Raw genomic sequence first — 6,009 nt, 5'->3', positions numbered from 1 at the left:
CGAATTAGATCGTACGAATTAGCCACTAAATCAAAAAGTTACGAATCGCCGTTAGATTATGTTGGAACAGAAGGGAAAATAATTGTAATCACAAATGTATAAAGGAAAATGACTTAATAATGACAAAAGAGAACTTTCTGGTATTCATTGTCAAAGTGATTAATGTAATGTAATGACAAGCAGGTCAGCTAAAATTAAAACAATTCTAGATGCTGCAGCAGAGTTTTTAGGAATTACAAGAATTTCTGGCCATATGATTCATGACATTCTCACTCGATCAACAATAAATGATGCTTCTCAGGTTTCTGATTAGCTTAATGGTTATAAGTATTCTACAATGGAAAGCAAGAAGTTTGATTGCGAATGGGCAAGAGTTTAAAAAATTTGTTTTAGAGTTAGAATATAAACCAAATGTAATATGTGTGCAGGAAACATGGCTTAAATCAAATATTCAGTTTGTTTTACAAGGTTATAAATTGATACGGAAAGACAGGGAAGGGAGTCAAGAGGGAGGGGTAGCTACATTTATAAGTGATGAAATGACGTACAGAGTCCTGGGAGAGGTGGAGGGATTAGAGTGTGTGATGGTTGAGGTTTTTTATTGTGAAAATTCACTGATAATATATAACTTTTATAATCCGTGTAAAAACATTTCAATCAATTCACTTGAAAAGGTTGAAAGAGGAAAGAAAGAACTTTGGTGTGGGGATTTTAATGCTCACAATTGGTTATGGGGGAGTAAAAAAATCTTAAATCAGAATCAGAAAGAGCTTTATTACTAATAAAGGGGGGGGGGGGGGGGGTTCTCCTGAAGTCCACTATCATCTCCACTGTTTTGAGCGTGTTGAGCTCCAGGTTGTTGTGACTGCACCAGACAGCCAACTCCTTAACCTCCTGTCTGTAAGCAGACTCGTCACTGTCCTGAATGAGGCCGATAAGTGTGCTGTCGTCTGCAAACTTCAAGAGCTTCACAGAGGAGTCTTTTGATGTGCAGTCATTCATGTACAGGGAGAAGAGCAGTGGGGAGAGGACACACCCCTGGGGGGCGCCAGTGCTGATTGTGCAGATGCTAGATGAGAATTTTCCCAGCTTCACCAGCTGCTGCCTGTCCGTTAGGAAGCTGTTGATCCACTGACAGACAGAGGTGGGCACAGAGAGCTGAGTTAATTTGGGCAGGAGAAGTTTTGGGATGATAGTGTTAAACGCAGAGCTGAAGTCAACAAACAAGATCCTCACATAGGTCCCTGGTCTGTCTAGGTGTTGCAGAACATAATGCAGTCCCATATTTACTGCACCATCCACAGACCTGTTTGCTCTGTACGCAAACTGAAGAGAGTCCAGTGAGGGTTCAGTGATGTCCTTCAGGTGGGCCAGCACCAGTTTTTCAAAAGACTTCATGACCACAGATGTTAGTGCCACCAGTCTGTAGTCATTTAGTCCTGTAAGTTTGGGTTTCTTTGGGATGGGGATGATGGTAGAGCGTTTGAGGCAGGAGGGCACTTTACACAGCTCCAGTGATCTGTTGAAGATCAGGGTGAAGATGGGGGCCAGTTGGTCAGCACAGGACTTTAAACAGGCTGGTGTTATAAAATCTGGGCCTGGTGCTTTTTTCCTCTTCTGTTTCCGGAAGACCTGGCGCACCTCCTCTTCACTGAACTGTAGGGCAGGTATGAGGGAGGCGGGGGGTGGTGGAGGTGTTAATGGTGGCGTGAAGAGCAGTTCAGAGTGGGTGTGGGGGGTTTTCTCAAACCGGCAGTAAAACTTATTCAGGTCGTTTGCAAGTCGTTCATTGTCTACAGTGCTGGGGGATGGTGTCTTGTAGTTTGTGTTTTTCAAACTTTTCCACACAGATGCTGAGTCGCTGGAAGAGAACTGACTCCTTAGTTTCTCAGAATAGTTCCTTTTTGTGACTCTGATCTCCTTTTCCAGTGTGTAAAGATATGATAATATTTTACCAGATATTTTACCAGATATGATAATATTTTAATTTTGGGTGATTTAATATGCTTGTTTGCTGCCCAAAAGAAAATTTAGCAAAGGATTTCTTGAATCTCATTGACTCTTTTGATTTGACAAAGCATGTGCAAGGGCCAACTCACAACCATGGGCACACATTGGATTGTGTTTTGACATAAGGTCTATCAGTCTGCAATATTGCATTAGACGATATGGCATTTTCAGACCACAAAGCTGTCACTTTTGAAATCACTTTAACCAATGAAATAAGCAACTCACCTATTGTCTTCAGGCAGTTTCGTAGATTTAATGTTTCTTCTATTGATCTTTTTAAAGATTTGTACTATAATGATGAACATACAACTTTGCTAGAGAACCCTTCCTGCTTTTATGGATGTGGACCAGTTGCTGGAGTTGTTCAATTGCTCTTTTTCTTCCATCTTAGACTTTGCCCCTGAAAAAAACTACAACTGTTAAGCCTAGATCTGAGCCTTGGTTGAATGAGACAACTCGGGCATCTGGTCAGGCCTGCAGAAAGGCTGAACGCAAGTGGAAGAGAGATAAACGGCAGGTGTCATATGAGATCTTTAAGGAATCTCTCTCTAATTATCAGGCTTCTATGAAGGAGGCTAAGAGGAAATATATATTTTTTTAATTAATCAGTAATCATCAAAATAAGCCTGATGTTTTACTCTCCTTCATAAGTTCTGAGATTAACCCTGGGTCGAATGTTGTAATCATGTAATACATGGGAAGTTTTTTATAGATTAGGTATGGAATTGTTAGCTATGATATTGTTTTTCCTGAACCTGATATGTCCCCTGCAGCACTTGTTACTTTCACACCTGTTTCTCTTGTGTCTCTGACTGCAACATTAGGCCAGATAAAAAGTTTTTTTAAGCAAGCCTTAGAGATAATTGGCCCTAGTATTTTGTCCATTATAAATAGGAGTCTTGTTTCTGGTGTGGTGCCTTCTCAATTGAAACATGCTCTTAAATGGTTTAGATCTTATTTGTCAAACAAGCTATTGTGTTCATGTTGGTCAGACTTTTCATCCTCCAGACCCCTGACATGTGGAGTTCCGCAAGGGTCTATTCTTGGACCTATTTTATTTTCTTTATATATTTTACCTTTAGGATCTATTTTTTGTAAATATGGGATGGCTTTTCATTTTTATGCTGACAATACTCAGATTTATGTCCCTCTTAAAAGTAATGATACAGAGAGTGTAAAAGAGGTCGGTGGGCTGAGCCCATAGCTGGACACGAGCTGTGCTCTCTCCTCACGCGTGCATGCTGTGACATCGCAAGCAGACTCCTATAGAGCATGCACTTGATCATGTACTGATCACGAGCACAGGCAGCCAATCAAAACACAGCTTAGGTCTGCTGTACATTGAATCTATTGACTGAAGTTTCATTCGGTTCAGATAGAGAGAAAGGTTGCATGCTTTGCTTTCCGCCTAATGCCAGACAGTTTGTGTGCGTCAATGATGAGAAGTAAGTGTTTATGCATCATTTACATTACTGTTACTACTGTTTCATCATTATACTATTTTATTAAGATTATTGATTTATGCGCGAGCTCGTACAGAATCGCGGACAGTCGCGGCTAGTATTAGCGATCTTTTATGTAAACATAATTGCTTCAAACGAGAATACATACATCGCCTAGTTGACCCATGCTTTTGCTATATTTCCGCCTAAGTTAAAAGCTTGTTGATAGTTAGAATTACTCTTTCTGTATAAGTTTATACCGTTTATAGAGCACATAAGTTCTGCTTTGCTTATGGATGTCAGTTATATATGTATATTGTAGTTTAGTGTTGTGTTACTGTTATCCTTATTTTCTAAATTTATTTATTCATGTATATTTTCTCTCTTTGTTTAGACCACACACACTCACACACACACCCATGCCAACATGTAAAGTGCTGTGAACCTATTCCAGTGATGGACATTAAAGAACTTTAAATGGGGTCCAAGTCTCCGTGTCCTTACCGGCACTCCATGGCGATGGCCAAATCATCCTAAACCCAGCTAACTCCACTACAGAGAGCCTTGACTCTCTCATGAGATGTCTAATCAAGGTTAAGACCTGGCTGTCAACATTTTTTTTTTTAATTTCAATGAAGAAAAAACTGAGCTGGTCTGGAAAGGTAACCTGTTGTTAGAACCCTATAGGGTTTCATTTCAATAGTGATCTGAAATTTACCAAACAAGTAAATTCAGTTGATAAATGCAGTTTTTTTTCCATTTACAACTTGTGGCAAAATTGAGGTCCTTTCTCTCTTTTAATGGCCTTGAGAAGGTGATCCATGCTTTTATTTTGGGAAGATTTGACTATTGCACCTGTAACAGAGTCATTTTGGTTATATTATTTTCACTCAAAATCCTTTTTTCTATTGAGTATAACTGTAATTTACTTCATTATATATTATTATATATATTATTTTATCGTTTTGAGTTCATACATGTACATGACTTTCAAGATCTGTTTAGGTGTACTGTCACTTTAAGAGTGTATACTCGTTCGTGCGCGCGCATAGCTCTCTCAGTTCACTTCCTTCTGAGCTGAGAGAAGGTTGTCTCGTGGTTAATGGAGATATTAAACGGTAATATTATTGATGTTTGATGGTATATTTCGAATTTAATATGTTTGTTGCTTTGCTAAACATACTCTGTGATGGGGAATTATGAAACTGTGGTTCTAAATGATTGTGATTGAGATCGTTTGCATTTGGGAGTGAGATTAGCACATATTAGCATGCTGTAATCACTCGTTTGCCAACAGGTTGTTTAATGAAGATAAAACAATCACAGAATGCATGTTTTCAACATATTTTCCATTTATGCAGGTACGTTTTTGTATTGTGTGTAATCTTTGTGATTTTTTATGTCATTAATATTCATTTCTCATGTTAAGCAGATTAGTTTAATGTATGTTCTTTTAAGAAATCGCTCACTCACGCAGTTCACTTCCTTCTGAGCTGAGTGAAGGTTGTCTCGTGGTTAATGGAGATATTAAACGGTTGTTTAATGAAGATAAAACCATCACAGAATGCATGTTTTCAACATATTATCCATTTGTGCAGAAAATAAAGACAGTGCCAAGCGGTAAGAGGTTTGGAGTTCTTTATTGAGACACAACAACACAAGGCAGAGCGGATTCCACTCGTGTGGGACCCGTTGCACAACTCTATTTGTGGGTATTAGTCAAAATGCCCTGAATAGAACGCAATTAGTACCAAAAGGTCCCGGTGTAAACAAAGTGGGGATCTGGCTTTTGCTGTTATCGCCCCAAAACTCTGGAATGGGCTTCCACCCCACATCAGACATGCTCCAACTCTTATCTGTTTTTAAAAGCGTCTGAAACTTAATCTTTATTCTTTAGCATTTGAGCCTTTTTAATGTTGAGGGGTTTGCCTTTTGTTTTAATTTAAATGTAAGTGATGTAGGTTTTATTTTTATTTAGTATTGATTGTGTTCTGCACTTTGAGCAACGTTGTGTTGTAAAAATGTGCTATATAAATAAACCAACTAATTAACTAACATTAAGAATGAGATGGATTTTCAACCCTGATACAGCCTCAGAGAGGGGCAGAGGAGAAGCAGCTTATTACATTAAAAAAAGATATGTGAAATTAAGTGTATTTGACAGGGTAAAAATTATGTTTTTACACTACCATTAAGTCGGCCTCTGATGTCACGTTTAACCCTTGAAAATATTTTTTTCTGGCCCACATCTTGTATTGAATAATGTACTGACTAAACTCGAAACAAAAATAATGATAACCTATGGATAAAACGTCAACCAGGTGGTTATGATGCCTATTAAAGGGTGAAGGTTAAGGCTCAAATTAATTTGGATTTCATGAGATCATATAGATTACATATAATATTTTTAAAATGTTACATTGTTACTTTTATCATTCATTCATTTTCTTTTCGGCTTGGGCCCCTTTATAATCAGAGGTCGCACAGTGGAATGAACCGCCAACTTGTACAGCAGATGCCCTTGCAGCTGCAATCCATTACTGGGAAACACCCATAC

This window comes from Danio aesculapii, chromosome 7 (assembly GCF_903798145.1).
Source record: "Danio aesculapii chromosome 7, fDanAes4.1, whole genome shotgun sequence".
Taxonomy (NCBI): domain Eukaryota; kingdom Metazoa; phylum Chordata; class Actinopteri; order Cypriniformes; family Danionidae; genus Danio; species Danio aesculapii.
This window is presented reverse-complemented; position numbering follows the sequence as displayed.